The sequence below is a fragment of the Trichomycterus rosablanca genome, chromosome 27, assembly GCF_030014385.1.
Source record: "Trichomycterus rosablanca isolate fTriRos1 chromosome 27, fTriRos1.hap1, whole genome shotgun sequence".
Classification (NCBI taxonomy): domain Eukaryota; kingdom Metazoa; phylum Chordata; class Actinopteri; order Siluriformes; family Trichomycteridae; genus Trichomycterus; species Trichomycterus rosablanca.
Window position 1 is genome coordinate 1793001 of NC_086014.1, and position 27428 is coordinate 1820428.

Sequence of the window (27428 nt, forward strand, 5' to 3'; positions counted from 1 at the left end):
CTCTGGTTTGTAGTGCGATGCCAGCGCGATGCCAGCGCGCCACGGCCGGTGCCAGCGTAATCAGCACGACTCTTCGTCCTCTGGGCTTTTTTCCTCTTCTCTCATTGGTCATTTGCATGTGGGACTCGGAGTGAAAATGATTGTAGGTTTATTTGAGCGACGCTTTGGTGCCAGAAGAGAAATGGCCGTGCCAGTGCGGAGGGGCGGCGGATCGGGGCGGCTCTAAATCAAGCCGGTCGAGCTTGATTTACAAAACTAAAGAAGCTTATTGAATTTTTACCTCCCGGCCTTTTCGTTTAAAATATTTAAACGGTTAATTTTTAGTTAGAATTAGGGTTTGAAAAGCGGCAGAACGACTTCAGTGTGTGAGTGATCGTGGCTCTCGGCTCTGTTTGAGTAAAGCTCTTTATATTTCAAATAACATTTCATCATTTTTCTGTCTTTACTTTGTTAATCACGATTTCTTTTCTAAATAAACTCACTGATTTATGACACCGGTTCTGTTAATGGATGCTGGATTGTTACAGTCTGCGCACCAGATAAATAATAATAAATAAAATAACGATAGTAAAATTAGCTCAAACGGAGCCGGGCAGATCTGACTGATGCGTTAAACGGAACTAAAAGCAGAATAAACTTTCTCTTACATTAATTATAAGTTGGAGAGAAAAATTCTGGCTGTTTTTCTACTTTTTTACATTTAAACTCCGGCACTTTTGTATGAACTTCTTCACCTCGGGCTTCCTGCGGTTCCTGGCATCGTTTCGACCTCCTCCCACGCTCCTTCTCTACCTGCCAGGATATAATAGAGTTCACTGCCCTCCAGGCCCAGAAAACAGCGAAGAAAGTGCAGATTAATACAAAAACGCTTCAAAAAAAGGTACCACTCGTAGTGTCTCTATTAACCCTTTAAGGTAGTGAGGAATTGAGCCATTTCCAGTACACTGGTTTTTCTGAAGAGGCTTTGAGACGCAGTTATTTGTTAATTAGTTGTTTATTAAATGAAATATTTAATTGGACAGTAGATGGAATGTTGTTATGTGTATTTGACCCTGATTTATAATTAGTGTGTTTAGTTTATGACGGTTCGTTTCTGCTTTCTTTGTTTTCACCTCAAAGCTTCCGACTGCATTGGTAGCACTGTAAACATCCAAGTATACTATATATACACCGATCAGCCATAACATTAAAACCACCTCCTTGTTTCTACACTCACTGTCCATGTTATCAGCTCCACTTACCATATAGAAGCACTTTGTAGTTCTACAACTATTGACTGTAGTCCATCTGTTTCTCTACATGCTTTGTTACCCCCTTTCATGCTGTTCTTCAATGGTCAGGACCCCCACAGAGCAGGTATTATTTAGGTGGTGGATCATTCTCAGCACTGCACTGACACTGACATGGTGGTGGTGTGTTAGTGTGTGTTGTGCTGGTATGAGTGGATCAGACACAGCAGCGCTGCTGGAGTTTTTAAACACCTCACTGTCACTGCTGGACTGAGAATAGTCCACCAACCAAAAACATCCAGCCAACAGCGCCCCGTGGGCAGCGTCCTGTGACCACTGATGAAGGTCTAGAAGATGACCGACTCAAACAGCAGCGATAGATGAGCGATCGTCTCTGACTTTACATCTACAAGGTGGACCGACTAGGTAGGAGTGTCTAACAGAGTGGACAGTGAGTGGACACGGTGTTTAAAAACTCCAGCAGCGCTGCTGTGTCTGATCCACTCATACCAGCACAACACACACTAACACACCACCACCATGTCAGTGTCACTGCAGTGCTGAGAATGATCCACCAACTAAATAATACCTGCTCTGTAGTGGTCCTGTGGGGTCCTGACCGTTGAAGAACAGCATGAAAGGAAGCTAACAAAGTATGTAGAGAAACAGATAGACTACAGTCAGTAATTGTAGAACTACAAAGTGCTTTATATGGTAAGTGGAGCTGATAACATGGACAGTGAGTGTAGAAACAAGGAGGCGGTTTTAATGTTATGGCTGATCGGTGGCTCGGTGGGTAGCACTGTCGCCTCACAGCAAGTACGTGTGGAGTTTGCATGTTCTCCCCGTGTCTGTGTGGGTTTCCTCCGACAATACAAAGACGTCCAAATTGGAGATACAAAATTGTCCAAAGTGTGTAAAACATGACAGTAAAATCTCAAATAAATAATGCAGGTTATTAAAAATCAACTAGTGCTTCAGCTTTTGGGGTTATTTTGCGATAAGGCTCAAATGTAACTCTGTTGTTTTGATTTTAAAGCTAAACTGGTTAATATTAAATTGTTTAATAGCTCTTAATGTCCCATATTTGGAGAAAAACATCCAAAGAATGCAATAAACTGGAACCATAACACTTACTGACCGAGTAGCAGGCACTGTGTGATAATATGCTGGTTGGTAGTCTGTCTAACAGTGACTAGAACTTACCTCGTTTTACCCTTAATTAGCCTCCAGTCTCTATTTTTTAATGCATTGTGGCTTAATTGCTGCTTATTTGTGACTCAACAATGAGAAACGTTTCATTCTGAACAGAGTAGACGTTCCATACTGCAGCTTTAAGCATCTGGAGCGTCGGAGGTACTGGACACGGCTAATACGTTTGACCTTGTGTCATTTCACAGCACGTTTGCCCACAGATCGCTCTGCAAAGTGGCCGTGTTCACCATTACCAGGTTGCTATTTTAAATGCTGCAGAAACCAGTTTGAGGGCTAAAAGGCCGGGCTAGGATTACGACAGGAAGCCCGGCGATCAATCCAAGGCCATTTTCCTTACTGATCCCATCTCAGCCTGTACTTCACTCTCAGGTTGTCGTAACACACACAGAAACCGCATATTGGGTAACACAGGCCCATTTAGAAAGCAATTTAAGGCACTCTGCGACCGCCGCGCCGAGCGGAGAAGTCTAGCCTCTTAATTACCCGGTATCACTTTCAGGAGAAAGCCGAATATCACTCTGTTTCCCCCGCTGTCACCCTCCGGCTCGTGTAGCCGACTTTTAAATATCTTCTCCTAACAGAGTCGGATTTCAAACGAGTGGCACCGAGCAGGAGACACGCCAGCGTCGTCCCTCGCGCCCCCGCCGGGCTCTTCACGGCTCATATTCTCAAAGTGTTGAATTTAAAAAGATGATTTCTGGAATAACAGAGTCGTCCTGGGTGGCTGATTCTGATCGTATCAGGTGCTCGGACAGAAACATATTTACAGAACACTTACAGCACTGAGAGGAACCACAGTGGATCCCGGGTTCAGTCCTTCCTCTGATTAACGTCTGTGTATTCCGGGATCCTTCAACCACCTTTAATTACCAGTAGGTGGATTGGTCTGTCTGTTAGAAGCAACAGAGAGTAATGCGGGTAATGATAATGATAATCTAGGACTGTATTTGTCAAAAACCCGTTAGTATTTTAGTGGGGGTATAGGGGCTGTTTTTTTTGTATTTTAGGGTTTGTGTGTGGGGTGTAAGGGCAGTGTGTTAGTATTTTAGGGTTTGTGTGTGGGGTGTAAGGGCAGTGTGTTAGTATTTTAGGGTTTGTGTGTGGGGTGTAAGGGCAGTGTGTTAGTATGTTAGGGTTTGTGGGGGTATTGGGGCTGTTTTTTTGTATTTTAGGGTTTGTGGGGGGTGTAAGGGAGGTGTGTTAGTATCTTAGGGTTTGTAAGATGTGTAAATGTAATCTGTCAGTATTTTAGGGTTTGTGAGGGGTGTAAGGGTGGTGTGTTAGTATTTTAGGGTTTGGTGGGGGGGGGGGGGGGGGGGGTGTAAGGCTGGTGGGGGTTATATGTTAGTATTTTAGGGTTTGTGGGGGAGTGTAAGGGTGACTTGGGTATTTGGTTTGTATTTTAGGGTCAAAGTTAAGGGCCCAACAGTGTCTGCATGGCAGAGCTGGTATTTAAACACAACCTTCTAGTTTACAACCCAGAGCTTTACCCACTAGGCTACCACTGACTCTTAAAAACAATTGAGGCTTAGTGACCTTGCTCAGGGGTCCAACAGTGGCAACTTGGTGGTTCTGGGGATTGAACCAGTCACCTTGCGATTAATTAAGCTTAACAGCTGATGAAAGATGATGAAATTGAGGTAAAACGAGAGAGAAATTAAAAAAGGAAATGAATAAATGACATTTAGTTCTGCACAGGCTGTTTAATGACGTACAGTTTGATGTTTAGCACCACAGATCGTTCCCGTTTCATTTGTGCTGATGAGAATTGGACCTTGTGTGTGAGATGATGAAATGGGGACGAAATGCACACCTACGTCGCCGCCGTGTCGTCGTCGCTCCTGTAATCTAACGGCCTTCCTCCCTCCCGCCCCGCTCGCTCGCACCGCTTTCCCTTCTGGCCTATTATTTCCACACGTCAATTTACTCTGGAAACACGCGCCGATACACTTCCTGTTTATGCGCCGGGCGCTCGCGAGGAGCCAGCCACCTAGCAGGGAGCAGCTATTCCAATCTGCTTAACTCCTACCGCCGAATTTCATTTTAATTAAACTGTTAATGAGCCATGGGATTAATGCCAATAGCTTTTTAAAGCAAACAGCTATAAATCATTAAGGCTTCGAAGAACAGGGAGGAGGGAGGACGGAAGGTGTGTGTGTGTGTGTGTGTGTGTGTGTGTGTGTGTGTGTGTGTGTGTGTGTGTGTGTGTTGGGGGGGGGGGGGTGTTTATGTACATACAGACACATCAAATCAGCATTTAAATACGCATGTATAGGACAAACACACCACCTATAGCAAACGATCACACCTCAAGAATCAGAAAGGGTGTCTACAGTTGTAGGGCAGTTGTAGCCTAGCGATTAAGGTACCAGACTAGTAATCGAAAGGTCGCTGGTTCAAGCCCTACCACTGCCAGGTTGCCACTGTTGGACCCTTGAGCCGTGAAATGTAAATGCTTATATCCATTATTTTGAGGGCAGTAAAAGATTTTGGGATTTATTCGGGCGCTGTTTATATGAACTTGTTGTTTGTGTGGGGTGTAAGGGTGGTGTGTTAGTATATTAGGGTTTGGTGGGGGGGTGTTAATATTTTAAGGTTTGTTGGGTTTCAGTGTCTTAGTATTTTAGGGTTTTGGGGGGTGTAATAGTAGTGTTTTAGTATTTTACGGTTTGTGGGGGGTGTAATGGAAGTTTGTTAGTATTTTAAGGTTGATGGGGGCTGTAAGGGCGGTGTGGGTAATATGTTAGTATTTTAGGTTTAGTGGTGGGGGGTGTTAATAGGATTTAAATGTTTTACAAAGGGGTCAAGGCCCCAACAGTGGCTGCATGGCAGAGCTGTAGACAACCTTCAATTGCTTGGACAGTATACGGTCTCAGAGCTGCTGCGTGTAAATGTAACCACTTTTATTTTTATCCATATTGTTGAGGGCAGTAAAGGATTTAGGGATTTATGCGGGCGCTGTTATACGAACCCGGCGTTTTTAATTATCACGCTCTCTATTTCACGCTCCGTCATCTACCTGAAAAAAATAAACATAAATTTGACATGTTAACACACATCGGGGGGGTTGGGGGGGGGGGGGGGGGGGGGGTAGCGCTGCCAGGCGTGTGTTTGTGTGTGTGTGTGTATTTGTTTCAGTTAGGCAGCTGTCACACGCCCGCTTCATTCACGCTTCAGTTTCATTTAAAGCATCGTCCTGGTAATGAGACGGGCACTAATCACACATCATGTGCCGTCCTAGCACGCCGTCCCATAATGCAATTCTAGAATACGGATCATCGGCCGAGGGTTTACCTGGTCAGGTGACACCACGTCTCGAGCTCCTGCTTCTCTTCTGATTCCCAGAATTTCACTTTCCGCTCACAGAGAGGAAAATCAATTCTCAATCTATTTAATTTGACATGTTTGGCGAATGCCCCCACCCCCTCCCCCCGTCGCCGCTCACCTGTGGGTAATTTATGCCGGGATCTCTTACACCCGGCGCTATCGTATTACACCCAGAATTGAATCCCAGGTCCCCGCGGCTTTCGCCAGATTTACCTTAAACTAAATGAAGGCGAGCCGGTGACGCTCGGCGGTGCGGGCAGGTGTTCAGTATCAGTATCCACATCAGAGGGGATTAAAATCGCTCCACTTGTGTTTTATGCATCATCTTTTTCATCTCGTTCTCTTTTTTAATGTTAAATAAACCATCGGCCGGGTTTCACCAGGGCCCGAGAGGTTTTAGCCGCAGAATGGATCGTCATTCTGGAATGTTTAAACGGACGCTAATAACGATCACTTTTTATTTTTAAGGGCACAGAATGTAATATTACAAGAGTTAGTGTAAATAAATGTTTGTAATGGATCTTTTTAACAACAAACCAACACACAAAACATGAAACGTTCTTAATTATTTATTTACAATTGTTTTATTTATGTTTAACCTTAAAATAAATGATTGATGAATGATTAAAATTGGTTCTGCAAAAGTATATATATATATTAGTTTAGAGTTGATCAAGCAAAGTATATAAGAATATAACTGTATATAAGTATATATAAGAATATACTGTAAGTACACAAAGTATATACGTATGTATAAGAATATAAGTATATATAAAGTATATAAGTATATATAAGAATATAAGTATACATAAAGTATATAAGTGTATATAAGAATGTAAGTATATATAAAGTATATATAAGAATATCAGTATATATAAAGTATATAAGTATAAATAAGAATGTAAGTATATATAAAGTATATATAAGAATATAAGTATATATAAAGTATATAAGTATATATATAAGAATATAAGTATATATAAAGTATATAAGTATATATATAAGAATAGAAGTATTTATAAAGTATATAAGTATATATAAAGTATATAAGTATATATATGAGTAGAAGTATTTATAAAGTATATAAGTATATATAAAGTATATAAGTATTTATAAAGTATATAAGTATATATAAAGTATATAAGTATTTATAAAGTATATAAGTATATATAAGAATATAAGTATATATAAAGTATTTAAGTATATGTAAATATATATAAAGTATATACAGTAAGTATATATAAAGTATATAAGTATATATAAAGTATATAAGTATATATAAAGTATATAAGTATATATAAAGTATATAAGTATACATAAGAATATAAGTATATATAAAGTATATAAGTATATATAAGAGTAGAAGTATTTATAAAGTATATAAGTATATATAAAGTATATAAGTATTTATAAAGTATATAAGTATATATAAGAATATAAGTATATATAAAGTATTTAAGTATATGTAAATATATATAAAGTATATACAGTAAGTATATATAAAGTATATAAGTATATATAAAGTATATAAGTATATATAAAGTATATAAGTATATATAAAGTATATAAGTATACATAAGAATATAAGTATATATAAAGTATTTAAGTATATATAAATATATATAAAGTATATAAGTATATAAGGTTGCTGGTTCAAGCCCCACTACTGCCAGGTTGCCACTGTTGAACCATTGATCAAGACTTTAAGCCTCAGTGCTTTGGGCTATCAACGTAGAGGTTGAGAGGTCGAATCCCAGCTCTGCCATGCAGCCAGTTGGGCCCTTGAGCAAGGCCCTTAACACTGTCTGCTCCAGGGGCACCGTACAATGACTGACCCTTCGCTCTGACCCCAGCTATGCGAAGAACGGTGGCTTAGTGGGTAGCACTGTCACCTCACAGCATAAAGGTCCTGGGTTCGATCCCCGGGCGTGGCGGTCGGAGTTTGTATGTTCTCCCCATGTCTGCGTGGGTTTCCTCCGCAGTCAGGTTAATTGGAGACACTGAATTGCCCTATAGGTGAATGGGTGTGTGAGTGTGTGCGCCCTGTGATGGACTGGCGTCCCATCCCGGGTGTTACTGTGTGCCTTGCGCCCATTGAAAAGCTGGGATAGGCTCCAGTAGAACCATTGATTATGTTTAAATGTCATTCGAGGTACTTTAATACAGTGTATTTGGCTTCTAAACCAAAGGTAATTCAGTTTAATTCCGTGTAAAAGCCGGTGTATCTTACTCTCCTCTTACACCAGAGTCTTCAGCGTATTTTTGGTCTGAACCCTTTGATCGCTCGGTCCTCTGGTGCTCGATATGATCTAGCCGGACCTCGGCGCTTCTGCTCGTTCTCCGTGCTGAAATCCAGTCTGACACTGACTGAAAGCTTCTTGTGTGTCTGTGTGCTGAAGTGTTAACATCTCTGACACCGGCAGCTTTCTGCTTGTCTCTGCATGGCGCCCGGTGAGTGCTCGGCCTTTGTGATAAATAAATAACACGAGAGCGCCGGAGAGGCTTGAATACCTTCTGTAAATGGAAGCTGACAGCTCTCCAGGCGCTGGACGGGGGTCTTTGTGCTGATTTCTGCTGACGGATGCGGCCGGATGAGAGTCGTACCGCCGTGTTGAACGAGTGTCATTGGGTCCTCGCCGCTTGTAAGGGCGTCTCGAGGGACGCCCGAGTCTCCGTTAAGTGGCTTTGGAGAAGACAACAGGTCAGTCATGCATGGCGGAGTGTTTTTATTCTGCCAAGGTGAAAGGTTTCCCCAGCAGAGAGGGATGCTTTAAAAAATAACCATGCTTTTATGGTAAATATGGTAACAAACACTGTACAGGAATTTTAGTGTGAACTGTTGAATACCAGTGATGCTAATTAAATAAAGAGATCTCGCTGTTAGCTAAATACCACTAATATTCACCGGAAAGGTCTTAGTCTCTGTCTCTCTCAGTCTCAGTCTCTCTCAGTCTCTGTCTCTCTCAGTACTGGTCTCTCTTAGTCTCTGTCTCTTTCAGTACTGGTCTCTCTTAGTCTCTGTCTCTCTCAGTCTCTGTCTTAGTCTCTGTCTGCATTAGTCTCTGTCTCTCTCAGTCTCTGTCTCTCTCAGACTCTGTCTCAGTTTCTCAGTCTGTCTCTCTTAGTCTCTGTTTCTCTCTGTTTCTCAGTCTCTGTCTCTATCTGTCTCTGTTTGTCTCAGTCTCTGTCTCTCTCAGGCTCTGTCTCAGTCTCTGTCTCTGTCAGTCTTAGTCTTGGTCGCTGTTTCAGTCTCTGTCTCTCTCAGTCTCTGTTTCTTTTAGTCTTCGTCTTTGTTGCTGTTTCATTCTCTGACTCCCTTAGTCTCAGTCTCTGTTTCTCTTAGTCTCTGTCACAGTCTGTCCGTTTCGGTCTCAGTCTCTGTCTGTTTCAGTCTCAGACTCTCTCAGTCTCCGTCTCTCTTAGTCTTTGTCTTTTTTAGCCTCTGTCTCAGTACCTCATCCCAACTATGATTGACCACCCACTAATCAGATGTTTGATCTTTGAGGTGTTTTCTGTCGTGGTGCACTGGCTACTCCGGTGTCCCTAAGTGTGTGAGAGGATGAACTAAACTAAAATAAGTGGCGTCAATTTACATCTACGTTTTCTCCAACATTCCTCGTGGTAAACCGAAGGCCTCGTTCAGGACGTTCAGTACAATCTGCCTTTCCTGACGTGGTCTGGCATTTTGAGACTCATTGGTAACGACCTTGTAAATCACACATCAGCTTTTACTCGGCCAACAAACACGATCCTCCTGCAGCCAAATCATCGACGTACCGAGTCAAAGACATTCAAGTGGGAATAAAAGTTCCAACAGAAACGTGACGTCTTTATTGATCTGTTTATCCGAAACACCTGAACTCAGTGATTATCGGGGCGTCCACATACTTTCGGTCAGACGCTAAGACGGTGGTGTTTCTGCAGTGTCCTTCCCTCACTCACCTTAAAGCTCCTGCGGTGTGTGTAGGAGGAGAACGTTCGCAGTAATTATGCTGAGTGAAGCCCTCTTTGCCCACATGCCTCGCTCTGCCTCTCTCAGCTGCCTCCACACGACATCGGGTAAACACGTCCACGTCAGGAACATCCACACGATTAACTTTCACCCGCCGCGCCCGCCGCCGCACCCACCGCCGCGCCACCCGACGCTCTAGTCGTTCCATCCCACCATCCTTCACTCCTTCTTCCCATCCTGTTCACCTCTCTGGAGGTCGAGTCTGCTGGAATTTGCTTCTGCTTGATCAGGAGAGCTTCCAGACGTCCGACTTGTGTGATCTGATACCTAGAGAAGCTCAGTAATCTCTGTACCCACACACAGAAGATAAACACCCTCCTCTGGACCAGATTCAGGTTTGGGTCTTATTTTTGGGTATTTGAACATCTAGGTTTCTGATAGGTCAGTAAAAAGCTTTAAAGTTGGTGTGCAAATAGGAGATCAAGGCGGCACTAATTGTCAGTAGGTGTGTTGGCAAGAATAAAAATAATTGACCCATGTCATGCAGAGTTTAAGTTCTGCTCATGTGCACCACTTTTCCAGGAAGATCCTTCTCAGACCTTGATGTGTTTTTTTTTTTGAAGGTCCTGATATGATAGGAGCTATTACAGCAGGTCAGAACCTGTATCAGGAGGAAACGTAAGAGGAGCAGGAGAAATCCAGATGAAAGGAGGAATATTTTTATCCCCCCCCCCCAACTTTCCTCTCGCTCTTCTCCTGGGCTGCTCGCTACGCCGCAGCACTTCCATTTATTGTGCAGAAGTAATTACTCCTGAGTAGAAGCTCATCAAGTGGAGAATTTCAAATGATTTTCCCATATTTGGGGCGAGTCAAGCATGGAATATAGGAAATGATGAATTAGAAACGTATTCGCTGTGAGCCGGATGAGGAAGGTTAAAGCAATTAGGCTGGATGGTTTCGCCTGGGAGTCCGACGCTCGCTAGAAGAGTCGGCGTCTTCACCCCTCCTGCAGCATCGCTTCATATTTTATAGACATTTCTATATAGAGTTTCCACTCTGACCTCCTTTGAGTCCAGTTCTGAACTTAATCTATAGAGTTTCACCCAGCACATGTCCGGCGTTTACTGTGTCTGACTCTCGAGTGTGGATCTCAGACTGTGCTATCGACCTGGCCGGGCCCACACGACCGTCAGCTGCCTCCGCATGACATCGGACACGTCAGGAACATCCACACGATTAACTTTCACCCGCCGCCGCGCCACCAGACGCTCTAGTCGTTCCATCCCACCATCCTTCACTCCTTCTTCCCATCCTGTTCACCTCTCTGGAGGTCGAGTCTGCTGGAATTTGCTTCTGCTTGATCAGGAGAGCTTCCAGACGTCCGACCAAAAGTATGTGGACGCCTGAGTATGACCTGACTATATGTCTCCTTCCAGTGCATCATTATTAATATGGGGTTGCACCTCTAAATCCACCACCACCAACTTTTTTTTAGCTAAAGGAGCGTTTTTAGGTCAGACACCAACATCAAAGGATGCTCGGTTTGCGATCTGAGTTCCAATCCATCCCATAAGTGTTTTATTCGGATGAGGTCAGGGCTCAGAATGTGCTATCGACCTGGCCGGGGCCACACGACCGTGATTGTGTTTGCCTGAGAAAAGTCATTGCTGTTGTTTATTTGCGTCTGGTTCTTTAGCTGTCTGGTCCAGACCCCTGCGCCAGTTTTTGGACAAAGACGTGTACTGTACGTTTTCCTTAGAAGTTTATGTAAACCGTAGATCAGCCAGATTTAATCCAAACTAAAAACGTTTCATCCCCATAAATGTTGGAGCCTCGTGCTCATCTTGAGACGTATAACATTTATCAACCCTACAGACGTGCAGACGATATAAAATTACTTTATTTCTTTACTCGAGTTGCAGTAAATATTCAGCAGCTTCTCCTCATGTTGTAATTGTGGTTGTGTTTTACTGTTATGCAGATTTGCATATCGTATTAAACACGCCCGTAATTTAACGTATAAAGTCATATTTTTTTTATTCCTTCATGTCTCTGCGATCCACATTTCGTCACGTCCCACATTTTCACTCTTCTTCAGAAATCGGAAGGAGGCCGCGCGTCATGTGTGGAAGCTTTATTAAACCTGTCCATCACAGAGGAAGTGTGTGTGTGTGTGACGAGTGTGTGTGTGTGACGAGTGTGTGTGTGTGTGTGTGTGTGTGTGGAACGTGTGGAAGCTAAAGTATGATCTCTAAGAATTTCTTCCAGCAGTCGTTCTATTATAGATGAGTTCATTTTGCTCATCTGTTAAAAATAATGTGATTTACTACAGAAGTCATTTACATTTACACACAGATCAATCAATCGAGATCCAGCGTATAAGAACCTTCCACTTTTATTATTTTTTATTTTAAAAAAAACCTTTGGACTCTGGTTTGACCTTCGTTCTGAATCCTGACGTGTACATTGTTTTGGATATGATAAACAGAGAAACCTCAGTGACCCACGCCGAGCCATGACATGAGTGTGGCGCTCAAAGTTCACCTGATTGACCCAGTTTGTCGCCAACCTTTTCAAAGCTCCTCTATTGAGACGAACTGTTTGATACGACGCAGTAAAAGCGACTCAGGTTGTACAAATGAAGTTTAACGTGACTTATTGTAGTAAAACAGCGAGTGAGGAATGTGATTAGTGGAGGAACTTATGAGCAGTAATAATGAAGAGAAGTTTAGTGCTCCTGTCACGTTAAGCTTTATTTTTTTCCTATTTTATTTATGCATTTTTTCCCAATTTAGCGTAGTCAATTTATCTTCCGCTGTTGGAGGATCCCTGATTGCAGTCTAAGTGGGTATATTGCTGCTCACGCCTCCTTTGACCCGTGTGCAGCCCTTAGCGGCGCTTCTATCTGCTAATTTGTGTCCTTACACAGCGTTCGAAGACCCCACCCACGTAGTCCGGTCATCTCGCCGTAGCAGAGACGTGTCTGCTGCAGGCACTGCCGATTATTCCCGCTAGATGTCGCCCACCCGACCGGTGGCAACACCGAGGAGTTCAGAATCTCGGCGCTGGTGTTCTAGCGGATTATCCCGCTGCGCCACCTGGGCGCCCGTTTTAGACTCCGGGAGAAGCTGATTCTGATTCTTACAGTTTATCAGAAGCTCGAGCTGTAACACAAGTTTAAAAGTGAAACAGGGAGGAAAATCCAGATAAACACAGATACACGTGGATCTGATGCTTATCGTCTCATATTCACAATTAAAATCAACATCACTACTGTATGTGTCTGTATTTATAGCCTAAAGTAATAAGGAAGAGACTTTAATCCATTTTTGCGTCGTTAGATCCGAGTTTTATTCTGGCCGCCGGGGCTGATTATTTTCTTGACCACTGGGTATGAAGCAGCGGTGCAGAATTACCTCGTTTGGCCATCGTAAAATCTTTTATCAGAGGAGCTGGAACGTCTTCTCGTTCCTCCGTAATGACGGATTATGATGAAAGAAAGAGCAAGAGCGGCTAAAAAAAAGACCTGACGTCCGTGATCATGCTGACTCGCCGGACTTTCTGACCGGTCCGTCTTCTTATATCTTGATAATTCCTCTTTTATTGTTTGTTTAATAGGTTATTGAATGAATTATGGAAGATTAACGTGTGGATAAATTCCGGGCGATCGCCTGCTCAGCTGTGGATAATAATTTATGTATTTTATCGCGCTCGTGTTATTTCCCGTAAGTTGGAGTCGTGCTCGATGCTCTGGCATTAGCGTGAAGGCAGCAGCAGAACAATTCTTTTAAGATGCCAGGGCGAGCGTGGCAACTTTCTGACAGTTTCATCATACGTTTCTCCACCCTAATACTCCCAAAAGTTGCCGTTTCTGGCTGGGATCAAACGGTGGAGTGCGATGCCGAAACGCTCGCCTGGCATGATTTCTGTGACGGAGTGCGTACCATCAGAACTCTGCCAAAGCTCCAGCGCTTTAAGATAGAGGCGTAACGCCTGTAAAAGAGAAAGAGAGAAACAGAGTAAAGCTAATTTACCCTAAACAAGAGTACCAGAGCTGAGAGAACATTCTTTACAGAACGTTCAGATGTTTGGTGACTCTCACAGCTCGTTTCTTTCGCTCCCTGACGTCTGTGAGGCTGTTTGTTCCTCGCATCGGCGTGATGAATATGTAGCAGCGCCGGCGCGACAGAAAAAACGAATGTACCGCAATCTAATGCGACAGCGGCACTGATGTCTTCCCCCCGAAGCTAAAGGACTCCAGGCCTTCGAATATTAATCATAATCGCGTCGTCTCCGTCCTAGACTCGACTCCGGCTCGGGTTCCGTCCCGATCGGTGCCGCGTAGCTCGTGTCACCCGGGACGGCCGACGGTCTCCGTGTAATCCGGCCGGCGTGGACGGCATCAAGCTTGTTAGCGGGGAGATCGCTCCCCTTTAGTGGAAGGGGCGAATACCAAGGGAGGACGAATCAAAAGAGTTCTTACTGAACCGCCTAGACATCGGCCTGGTTCTCTTTTACTGTCCCTATGAACGTCTACAGTAGATACCCGTCATCCTGGGACCCTTTTATTCTAACGAGAAAAGGGCAGTTTAGAGATTTCTGAAGGGTTTTAGGTGCCTGTTGTATAGAACAAACTTATTTTAACCATCACGGTCAAGTTTAGGAGGGTTTATTGACCTTTCCGTGATATATACGTATGAATTTAGGTTAAACAACGTTCCTTTAGGGCCAATATGCAAAACAGAGCACAATACACATAGTACAGAGAAAACACAACATAGTAAATACAAGAGTAAATGTAGAGTGAGATTTCTGACAGTTGTAGCCTAGTGGTTAAGTTACTGGACTTAATGGAAAGGTCGCTGGTTTAAAGCCCCACCACACCCAGGTTGCGACTGTTGGGCCCTTAAGCAAGGCCCTTAACCCTCAAGTGCTTAGACCGTATACAGTCACAGTACTGTAAGTTACCTTGGATAAAGTGTCTGCTAAATGATCCATCCACCCCCGCCTTCCATTCCAGTCATGTCTGTGTAACCCAGTTGGCCGATACCACAGCTGAGATTAGAACCCAGGACTAGCATAGTAGACCGTTGCACCAGCCAAACATATTTAGAATTCAATGCCTGTAACACACTCCAAAATAGTTGGGACAGGGGCGTGTTTACCCCTACGTTTGGGCGGCACGGTGGCTAAGTGGGTAGCACTGGGCACCTCACAGCAAGAAGGTCCTGGGTTCGATCCCTAGGTGGGGCGGTCCGGGTCCTTTCTGTGTGGAGTTTGGATGTTCTCCTCGTGTCTGCGTGGGTTTCCTCCCACAGTCCAAAGACGTGCAATTGAGGTGAATTGGAGACACTGAATTGTCCAGGACTGTGTTCGCTATAACCTTGTGAACTGATGCACCTTGTGTAATGAGTAACTACCGTTTCCTGTGTAAAACATGACGTTAAAATCCTAATAAACAGACAAACAAACCCCTACGTTTCATCACCTTCCTATTAATGAGACTTTTTTAATAATGGTCGTTTCCAGACGTCTTTTTTCCTCCACTTGGCAGCAGTATGCCGTGGTCGACAGGGTCTAGAGGAAGTTGTTATTATTATTATTTTATCTTCCCCATGGTCTTAAGGACTACAAATGGCTCTAGGAATATTTGAATTCACGCTCCCAACAGGGCAGAAAGCTTAGACAGAAGCTTGAGCCTGTTTTTTCTTACTGAAGGAGGTTAGATAATGAAAGAGGAAGCAGCATCAGAGATGGCCCGAGGCTTCCAGCATCTGTGAAAGCACTTCAAGCACAAGTCATTCCTCCCAGATGACTCTGCCCCGGAGACGAGACACATCTGAAGCTGTAAACTAAAGACTGGAGCTCTGTCCTGCTCTCCTCTCGGGCTCCTCACCACCCACATCTGATGGGAATTCCTCATGCGCCTATGGGAACCTCAGATCCGGCTCTGAAGACGGCAGGTATCTTCAGCCCAGCTGTAGAGACGGGGATCGGAAACTAAAGACCAAACCGTGATCTGAAACCCTACAGAGATGCTCCGGAGTGTCACACAGTAAAATAAACATGAAGGTGTGTTTGATGTGTTGGAGGTTCACCTGAATCTGAACACCAAAGCACGTCAAGTGAGTTTAAGGACGTCTGGACACTCAGCCAGGGTTTGAAGAGCGGTGAGGCTTAAGGACAGCCACAATAACAGAGAGACACACGTCTGTGTGGGGATTTACTTAAAATCTTTAAAGATAAGGTGAAAAAAACGTGAACGATAAGGTGCGGAAATAAATAATAAACAGTATTTTAGAAATAACACAATTTCTTTGTTGACATTTCATTAACCGTGTTATCCTGTTCAGGGTTGCCACAGGTTCAATTCAACCGAGAAACACTGGGCACAGGGCAGGAACCCCGTTTAATTTCCAGTTCTAGCAATTCATGTCTGTGTAGATACCCAGCTTGCCGATACCTCAGCTGAGATTAGAACCCAGGTCTCAGCTGGTGGACTAGTGTAACAGACCATCTCACCGGCCAAACACCCATTCAGAACATTAGAATTATTTTTGCTTATTAATTTGCTTGCTAGTTTTATTTCCAGTATTTTAAATGTTACTTCTGCAATACGATCAGTATTTATTAGTATTATTGTATTGTTATTATTATTATTATTATTATTAATTTTTTATCATTATTATTATTATTGTTTATTTTATCATTAGTATTATTATTACTATTATTATTACTTTAATTATTATTATTATTACTATTATTAATACTTTAATTATTATTTTATTATTTTATTATTATCATTGTTATAATAATAATTATTTTTTATTTTGTTATTATGATCATTATTTTATTTATTTTTATTTTATTATTTTTTTGTTATTATTTTTTCATTTTATTATTGTTCATTATCATTATTTTTATTATTATTATTATTTTTTATTTTATTATTATTATTTGTTATTTTGCTATTTTGTTTTTTTGTTATTTTTATTTGTTTATTTTATGTTTGTTATTTGTTAATTTTATTATTATTATTTTTTTTTTAGAATAATTATTAATTAGTTATTTAAATGTTTATTTATTGATTTCCATTTATTTTTCTATTTACTGATTGTTTGTTTTTTTTGTTTTTTTTGTTAAGGTAATTTCTCCATTTCTTTTGTTACAGGTGGCACTGTGTTCGTGCTTCACAGCTCCAGGGTCCTGGGTTCAATCCTGAGCTCTGATTCCAGTCAGTGTATCAGTGTGACTGCTTTCCCTGGCTTCCTTCACCACCTATAAGCATTCAGGTTAGGAGACTGGTCCCTCTAAATCATCTCTAAGTGTGAATAAATGAGTTTATACTGGTTGTTCTGGGGTGTATGGCTCCTGACCCACACCAACCTTGATCAGAATAAGGTGCTTAATGGGAACAAAAAGATGGATCAATAACGTTGATGTGAATTATTTGCCTCGTTAGGACTTTTTCTATATATGTGACACTTTATATTTAATATAAGACAGAGGTGACCTGGTGCGCCTATCGCCCCTGAGATCTGGGTTTGATTCTCTGCAGTGCTAACGTCTGTCCGTGTGTCTACACAGACACCTTTCACAAAGCCAGAAGCATCTAATTAATAACATTAATTAATACTATTAATCAGGAGGTGTGTTCACTTACTTTTGGCCACTTTTGGTCCTAGTACCGCTGCATCTCTGTCGTTTCTGCTCCCCGAATAAGCAGCGAGGCGATTAGAGGCCCCGATCCTTCACATGGCTGGAACAAGACCTCAATCCCTGACTATCTAGACTTTAATCAAATCCCTGCTTTTTCTCCCTGCCGCAAACTGTCAGGGGCAGAAAATAAGCCCTCTCTCATCAAAGGGGGGGCTTCAATTGATTTTTCAGGACAGGGAATGTTTTATTCAGAAACTTTCAGTCCAGCAAGGGGAGCGGGAAAAAAAAAAAAAAAACGAATCCACCTGCATCCCACATCAGGCAAATTACTTCTGACTTTTAATTTATTTCAGCAGGAAATGGGAAGCAACGTCGTAACCACAGTCAATAGACAGGCGCAGGAGCGAGGTGCAATCAGGCAGGACTGTCAGCCTTAATAGGCTGGGCGAGTGCCAATCTGCTCCTCCTGACACACTCCCACTGCTGCCTAAAATAAATATATAAATAAATAAAAGAAACAGGGTCGCCTACTCGCCATGTCCTCCCTAAACGCAACCGAACATTCGACACGTCAGTCTGTGTTCAAGGGCGACGAGGGAGAGAATCGTTTCATCCGACGTCTCTCCCGGCCTGTTTCATCAGGGTCCTCGTTCTCCTTAAATTCATTTCTCTTATTTATTTATATATTTACTAAATTATCTTAGTGATAGAATGTACATTTGTTATAAATATAAATAATACAATTATTTATGATCTAATTTCTCATGGGTATTGTACATATGTTTGAGTTACGATTGGTTAAGGTAATGGACTAGTAATCAAAAGGTCGCTGGTTCAAGCCCCACCACTGCCACGTTGCTGCTGTTGGGCCCTTCAGCAAGGCCCTTACCTGAAGCTACCGGTTCTAAAGCATTAATTTCTTTTGTCAGCAGACGGTGCTTCGGTTACACCGCAGTCCAATGATGGTGTTCTTTAGACTGTCTGGCTAAGTGGGTAGCACTGTCACCTCACAGCAAGAAGGTCCTGGGTTCGATCCTTAGTCGGGGCGGTCCGGGTCCTTTCTGTGTGGAGTTTGCATGTTCTCCCTGTGTCTGCGTGGGTTTCCTCCGGGTGCTCCGGTTTCCTCCGACAGTCCGAAGACGTGCAAGTGAGGTGAACTGGAGACACTGAATTGTCCATGATTGTGTTTGATGTAACCTTGTGTATAAAACATGATGTTAAAATCCTAATAAAACAAACAAACAGGGTGTGACGTAAAGCCTCCACAAGGGGGCGTTTGTGTACAAGTTCATGTGCCTGTTTAAATTTGTTATATTCCTCTGCGACCCATTTTTTGGGGGGCTCGTGACCCCTTTAGACAACCCAGTATTGAACTCACCAGTGAGTGTCGCATCCGAGGACCGATTCCACACTTTGGTCCAGTGTGATTTGTGACCCGGACAGCTTCAGCAGGGCGCCATGCTCCATTTTATGCTTAAATATGAATAAAATATTACGCTCATTACCATCACAAGTGTTCCTCGTTTAAACAAACGAGCTCTGGGTGTGTTGTAACGAGACCGGAGTCTATAGGCTGTCACTCAGAACGCCGACGAGTAAACGATGCTTTCTAAACCCAAGCCGAGCAGAAAGTGACCACGGGCTGTGATTGTTTTTCTCTCCTCCATTTAATCTGCTCTCAGAACGGCTTCATTAGTCTGGAGGAGAAAACTGCATCCAGATAAAACCTGACGCGCCACACGCTCGTTCCCATCCAGCGTTACACCTAGAGGCAATCGCATCAGCGTCGCACCTCGCTCGCTCCTGCTTCCCCCCCGTCTCAGAGATCTCTTTCAATTCTCACCTAATGTATATCTTTTACTCTGGAATACTCTACAGCACATTCGTCCTCTGCGTACACACATAACAGGGCCAAATGTACATGGACACATGGTGTTCTAATGATTGAGTTTAGGCATTTTGACCACAAAGGAGGGTCCATGAAGACTTGAGTTGACAGGATTTGCGAGGAGGAGACCTAACTTTAACCCGACTAAAAACTGTTGGGATGAATTGGAACGTTGATTGCGAGCCATGTCTTCTGGTTTAACATCATTACATCATTCAACTTCATTTTTTAATGCCAATGGCTTTGAAATATATCGTCCAACAAGCTGATGGTCATGTGTCCAGTTGTTTATAATATATTTTAAATAGGTGTTGAATAGATACCCCATAGTTACACTATTCCTTCTTGTTTCTTAAAGAAAGCCTTCTGGGATCCACTGTGACCCCCAACACATGCACTTATATTATGACCGATGCTAAATCTCCAGGTCTTCTGTGAGTAAAGGACCTGAGTGGACGGTGGGCTCTTGTCCGACTGTTTTGGATAGTGGAATGAGGCTGTACTTGAAAGATTCACCAATAAAGTGATAAAAAACAACAATGGACCTAATACAAATCCTTGTGGGACACCTGACTGCACTTCAAATCGGAAAAAAACTCATCCTTTTTTATTCCAGACCCCCCTGTGTTAAAAAAAAAAATCAAAAATCATAACCCTTTGACTCGGGTTAGGATATCCGTCTTGTAAAGAATGACAGGTGGTGTTATGATCTGCATTAACAACTGAATCTGAATCTGAATTGGAAACCGCCCACTGACCCTGCACTTGTCCATTCTTAAAGTCCCATCGTAGGCTATAGGCTATTAAATGCGACGGGACCCCCCTCTGGTTGAGAACCACTGCTCTAAATCATCAGGTACTGTGTTTTAAGCATGTCAGTCACTATTGTACCAGCCAGAAGTATGTGATCCCCCAAACATTGACCTGTTGGACATTCCATTCCAAAACCGCAGACGTACTGTATATGATGTACATGATGTTTACATTCAAACTCGTGTTAGCTGCCCCTCACCCAGTGCTAATCCATAATAACAGTGTGAATATGTGCTGAATATTGGGTCTCTAGGTGGATTATCTGAGCAAAACGTGTGTGTGTGTGTGTGTGTGTGTGTGTGTGTGTGTGCGTGTGTGTATTCTCATTTTTGACAGGAGCTCCTGAGGGAACCTCTCTGGACATCCAGAACCAGACGCCTGTCACGCAGTCTGCAGTGGTGCTGTTGCTGTGGAGACCGGAGTTTCCTGAAAAGTGGAGGTGCATTAAAGGTACGAACATAAACGGGAATCTGTCTGTCTCTCTGTCTGTCTCTCTCTCTCTCTCTCTCTCAGAGTCTGATTTTCCTCTCACTCCATCCTGAAAGAAACCACTGGAGCAGCTTTTCACCGCTATGAGAATCATCATTTTAAACGACGTAGTTTATATTCAGTGTGTAAAATACACGTACATCATTTTACAGAACCCAGAAAGTTCCAGAACCGATGAATATGTTTGTAATATTGAATGAGAATGAGAAGGATGGCTGGATGTGATGTTACAGGAGGCGCTGAAATGTTGCTCACCTCACACATAAGCTCACAACACACACACACACACACACACTGGTGGTACTTGGTCTTAAACGTTCATGATGGACTCCTGTACAAAGCCAAACTGCAAACTGAAGATCCTCTACTGCCTGTACTATATACAGTATATATACAGTATATACTTACTTTAGGGCACTCGGGTGGCACAGTGGTCTGTTACACTAACCCACTGCCTCTGAGATCAGGGGTTTGAATCTGATGTCTGATCAGCCTAGCCATTGGAAGGTGCACTTGTCAGTACGCTCTCAGTATATATATATTCTGAGATTCTGAGCTCCCGGGTTCGAATCTCAGCTCTGCTACCGGTCGGCTGGGCGCCCTCTATCAGGCACAATTGGTTAATGTCTGCAGCAGACAAAATTGGCCTCCGGTCTGCAGGGTGGGAGGGACCGGACTAACGCTGGGTTATCAATGCTGTGTAAGGACCTCGGTTGCTCAGGGCGCCTGTACAGAAAGCGAAGGAGCGTGGAGATCGGGGCGTGGCTCTCCGTACACGAAACAAACCTCACACACAAATCCATCGAAGTATGGGAGACTAGGGGGGATTGGTGGAGTGTGTGTCAGGTGAATCTACACCCTCCTTGGATGCTGGATTGGGAGAAAAAGGGGGTTAAATGCATAAAAAACTACTAAAAAAGTGCCACATCTGGTATGCGGACCAGATTGATCCACTGTGAATAAAGGAGCAGCCGAAAAGGAAACACATTTATTTATTCTTACTTAAATGTTGTGGAGGATTTATATCCATAAAATAATACATTAATGTCTGTCGAATCAATCAAAGGATTTGACAATCGCAAAGTTAGTTAGTTATAAAGTGTTAGAGTTGGCGTATGTCTCCTAAATGGATTAACGTTAGACATGTGTGCAAACTCTTCCTAAAGATCCTCTAATACAGCTTTAACTCGAGTGTGAAGTTGCTTAAACGTGATGCCTCCGTTTCATCCTGACCACTTCCCCCTCCTGAACCGTTTGTTTATTTTGAGCTGCCAGTCAGTTAGCGATTTCCGTTGAGTCTGATATCTGCGCGGCGGATTCGTTTTCCCCGAGCCGTGCCGTGATGGACACTTCTGTTGCCGCGGACCTTCTGCGTGCGTACGATTAAGCCGACGTGTTCGCTGTGCATGCTGGGAAGGGACTTTCCAGACAAGAGTGGCCTCTTCCTTACAAACTTGCTGATGTCGACTCCATCACGAGAGGCTTCGATAAGCTCCCGGTCACCAAGTTCTGCTGCCGTGGCTGTTTGGTAATTGGTCCGGCTTCAGAGATCAAGGTTTAAAGAGTGGCGGTCACACGCGGCCAGGTGCAAAGGGCATTAAAGATACTAATAAATACTAAACGAAGTCAGCGCCGAGGGCCGAGGGCGCCGCTCCGGCGGAGGGGAAATGAGATTCGCCGGGTTTGGTGCTTGTGTCTGTCTCATTGAGTCAACGTGATTAGCGATGACTGCAAATCCGAATCCATTTCTGTTTCGGAGAATGCGGCATGAGTGTTTAAGCGCATTACCTGAGCTTCCCGTCGGCCCTCGCGGGTTTAACACGGGCGCGACATGAGTGACGTTAAATACCTCGCGCATTTACGCGATTTCGCTGGAATATTTCGCCCTGGAGTTGAGCTCCAGACCAAAGTGCTCAGCAGGTTTCATCCAAATCAGCCTCGAGATGTTTACCGCTCCTGACACGACGTCTCTGGGTTGCTTCTTGCTGTTCGACTGTTTATCTGTTGTGGGTTTGTTTGCCGGCATCCTCATGATGGTCCGTGTTATTAGTACTGAAGCTTCTTTGGTTTTCATGTCGAGAGAGTCGAGACTTGTTTATTTTAAAGCTCAAATCCACAAACGTGTCTGAATAGCGTTTAAAGGCTCGGAGAAATCACGAACTTCCAGCTCACCGGGCGGTGGAGGGAGTGAAATGAATTTATATTGATGATTATAGTACTTATACTACTGTGGTACTGTGTATATGTAGTATTTAGTACTGTGGACGCTCGGGTGGCTCGGGAGGGTTTCCTCTTGGAGCTCCGGTTTCCTTTCACAGTCCTGCAGTCAGGTGAATAGGAGATACAAAACTGATGGTTAAATTCCTGTCATGAATGTAAACAAAGTTTGTAAAACATGACGTTAAAATCCTAATAAATAAATAAATAAATATGTTGACTCGTTGGGTGCAAAATCAGTCACTCGGGTGATTCTCCAGGGTTCTGGTGGGGGTTGCGAACTCACGATGGTCACAGAGGGCGCTGTGCAGGACATTATGTAATAAATGGCACATCTGGGCTCAGGAGGCATCACCTCTGGCTTTGAAGCCTGAAGAAACAGAACGTACTCTGTGTTGAGGAAAGTTAACGGTGATTAATGCACACGAGCTTGGCAGGAGCTTCAGGCCGTCATAAATATCAGGCGGAGTTCACTGTGCACTTTCAGTTCAGACCTAGAGACGTGGCGCCTGGAGATCCGCCTCCGGGACGTGATGCCCGGTACAGCTTTTGTTTCACGTTCGCCCTTGTTCACCCCTAACACACAGACCTTGTTTCACTGGACCAGTATCACATATAAACTGTACTGGTTTGCTTTTACGGTGGAATATATTACATGGGTGGCTAGTGGACCCATGTTGTGGGTCGTTTACTAATGATTATTGAGTAAATGACAACACGAACCAAGTACATGTATGGAAATACCAGTGCTAAATGTTCTGAACAGCTAGGATGAGCTCAAATCCCAGTATAGACAGGAACTGGGAATAAATACAGTAGAGAAATCCTACAAACCACTGAACCTGAATAACTAAATAGGAACAAGAACAAACCATGCTCACGAGTGGAACACTGACAGGGATAGGCAGCACCTTTCAGGATATATATACAGTATATATATGCTTTAAATGCTGGTGCATAAATCTCATACCTTAGTGTACAGAGCACAAAACTTGGACTCCCGAGCAATGAAAAAAGTACATGATTGGTCAGGATGCCTTCAACCCAGATTGTTTGATGCACAATCAGATTCTGGTAGGAATGATTAGGTCCAGTTCCTTCCTAAACATTCCCAAATTCCAGGATGATACCCTCATTTAGTCTGATATAGGTTCAAGTGCTAGATATATCTGTTATCACTGTGTGTGGCATATAAAATAAATGTTGATACCTCCAACTTGTTGGTAATAGGATGGGGGAGACTGCTCTTTTCGGTTTTAGCCTGACTGTTCACACAGCTAGGTTCAAACAAGCTAAAAAATGGTTCGAATCCCATGTGGTGCTCACAAATACACCTTTATCCTTTATCTTTACAACTAGGACTCTATACATTGCAAGCAATTGAGGGTTAAGGACCTTGCTCAAGGGGCCAACAGTGGCAGGCTGGTAGATGTGGGGCTTGAACCAGTGACCTGGCCCTACAGAAGGTTGGAGCATATCCGTGCACCCTTAGTACCGGTTTCAAACCCTGATAAATTGAAGGGTGGGGTCGGGAAGGGCATCCGGCTGTGCCGAATCAAATATGCAGACTGATTATCTGCTGTGGCGCCCCCTAATGGGAACAGACGAACGGAATCATGTGTTCATCCTCATCTCTTGCTAAATAAATAAATAATATATATTATTGAATATCAGTGAATGCTTAAAGTATAAAGTATTTATCTTGTTTTCTGGTGTGTCGTACCATCAGGTAAAACACCGTCTTGTCATCTAAGCATCAGCGTCTATAAATAAACGAACCAGAGCTTTAGGGCCTTGTATTAAATGTTAGGAATTACATGTAATTCTAATAACATGAGACGTCTTGTTGACCTTTCAGTGTTTTGATTTTTTAGACCTGTCTAGCTGCATTTAGGACGGTTGGATCAGGTGTGTGTGTGTGTGTTGAATGGTGTGATTAAGTGTAGAGTTTCTAAATCCAGCGTATGAACCACGGGACTGCGAGGATTCTTCCAGAACGATGAGCCACACGACCCGAAGCTCACGCCGTGATTCATTCTCGTGGTTTGCCGTTTTCTCTTTCGTCCCTTTCCGCCACCGCGGAGGGCCGTGACTCATCACCCGCGCTCTTTCTGCGTTTCATATCATATCAGCGTGTGGGATCGAGAGCCCGGGTTCGAGGCCGAGAGCTCATTATTGAGCGCGCGCTGCCTTTCCGCTGCAGCCGAGAGTGCCGCCGTTTTGGGAATATGATTATTAATACGGCTCGGACAGATGTCGTCGCGCCGGCGCTCGTTTACGTCAGGCCGTGTCTTTATTCTTATTTTTATACATCTTATACATCTCCTCCGGACGACGGGAACATTTTTAACATGGCACATAATCAATCCTGGCATCTGCAGCGGGGACACAAATGCTGAGCGCAATAAAACAAATCGAGTCAGATAGCCCGGCGCGTCCGAATATTACAGTTATCCGAGCGCCGGCGAGCGGAGGTGTGTTACGGAGCGTCTCCGGCAGCCGAATAGAACAGCTGACTGCTCGCATTACTCTCACGCTGCTTCAGTCGCAGCTGTCCGTCAGGAGGCCGAGGCGTCGTTTCATGCGCCGTGTTCTCCTCTGATGTTTTCAATAAGGCCCGAGCTGTTCCGCCGCTGCTCCAGCAGAACTAGTTTATGTTTATTGCTCATTTCTGGGAACGTTTATGAAGTCCGTCCAGGTCTGTAATGCTTTATGAAGGAAGCTCTTATTACCAGACCTGTTGAAGGGCCACTGGGTCTGCAAATGTCGTGGCAGGGCCGTTTTCCCCAGGATCACTGGACGCCAGGTAGTCCAGTAACACACACCAGACAGGACACCACTTACCATATAGAAGCACTTTGTAGTTCTACAATTACTGACTGTAGTCCATCTGTTTCTCTACATGCTTTGTTAGCCACCAATGATGGTGGATCATTCTCAGCACTGCAGTGACACTGACATGGTGGTGGTGTGTTAGTGTGTGTTGTGCTGGTATGAGTGGATCAGACACAGCAGCGCTGCTGCAGTTTTTAAACACCTCACTGTCACTGCTGGACTGAGAATAGTCCACCAACCCAAAATATCCAGCCAACAGCGCCCCGTGGGCAGCGTCCTGTGACCACTGATGAAGATCTAGAAGATGACCGACTCAAACAGCAGCAATAGATGAGCGATCGTCTCTGACTTTACATCTACAACTACCAACTAGGTAGGAGTGTCTAATAGAGTTGACAGTGAGTGGACACGGTGTTTACCAGCACACCAGCACCATGTCAGTGTCACTGCAGTGCTGAGAATGATCCACCACCTAAATAATATCTGCTCTGTGGAGGTCCTGTGGGGGTCTGATAGCACCGCTTGGGATTCAAACCCTGGATCCCTGTGGTAGTGGGCAAGCGTTGCACACCTTTGTGCCACACCTTTGGATTGGCTTCTCTAAACAGCACACACACACAGAGATAAGTGAGTGTGTGTATGTAAGCATGTACTGTTCTGCACAGGATGGGTCCTAATTTGCACGCAGTGACCCGTCACACTGTGACCCTGATCAGGATGAAGCGCTTAGTGAAAATAAATGACTGATATCTGATAGAGGAACAGAAATAACTTGTTAATTGACATGTGAAAATGAAACGAGGGTGTGATGGGTTCTGGGATCTGACCGATGCGTGGCGCGTGGAATGGTGGCCAACAGATTGAGCGAGCAGATTTGGGGTGGAGGAGTGTGTGATGTGGGCGCCCTCACACACACACACACACACACTTGTTGGGCTGCGGTTTGCTGCGGGCCACGTCACACTGATGCCACATGACAGGTGTAAAGCGCTGCTTAAGTGCTCATCGGGGACGTCATGCTCGAATAATTATTGACGCTTAAATAAATCGGGGGGCGACGGCCCGGCCATCGCGCCGACTCGTCGCAGGCTGGAGATGACTGATGAGAGGCGCTCGCTCGCTCGCCTGAAGGCCTGCTGCTCGTGTAGACGACTACTGTCTGAGAGAGATTTAGTACAAAAGATCATCTCCAGTTCAGTTCTTTTCCAGACATGATGTGGGTCCGAGTCTGTCCTGGAGTTTATCACACAAGCACAAACGGAGACGAGGATCAAACCTGGGTAACCAGAACTGTGCAACACCGACACTACCTTTCCGCTCGCCCATCCGACATGCACGCAATCACCAGCCTCATTTCTGTTGTTCTGTGAGACACACTAAGCTCTCCAGATCATCCATCGCTAGTGCGGGCACCTCGACCTGGTCAAGAGCGCTGTGCTCTGCTAATTCTGCAATACAGCAGGCTCAAAGATCCAACCGGAGCTGAGCCAGAAGCTCATTTATGGTTATATGGTTATCAAAAGCTTTGTGTGTGTGTGTGTGTGTGTTTTAATTATTGAGTCACGGGCTTGAACCAGCAACCTTCTGATCACTTGTCTAGTATCATAACCATTCTATGAGATAGAAATTATATATTTATTAATACAGAACATAAATTAATGTATATATTAGGTGTACTAACGTGTTGGTGCTGCTGCACGACTTTAGGGTGTAGAGTTTGTTCCCTGGTGGATGTGTAGTTTGGTATGTTCTCACTGAGTTCATGAAGATTAACTCTGGGTACTCTGGCTTTAAACAAAGTATA

At 43.9% G+C, this 27428-nt stretch overlaps 1 long non-coding RNA gene across 7 annotated transcripts in view; it reads left to right on the plus strand.

Annotated features, from left to right (window-relative positions):
* The window catches only part of LOC134304109 (uncharacterized), a 226961-nt gene that overhangs the window by 83072 nt on the left and 116461 nt on the right, over window positions 1–27428 (plus strand). For all 7 annotated transcript variants that reach the window (XR_010007748.1, XR_010007756.1, XR_010007754.1 and 4 more), the window contains 2 exons: window positions 16895–17015; window positions 20420–20533. This is a non-coding gene — a long non-coding RNA (uncharacterized LOC134304109). The remainder of the gene's footprint in view (window positions 1–16894; window positions 17016–20419; window positions 20534–27428) is intronic.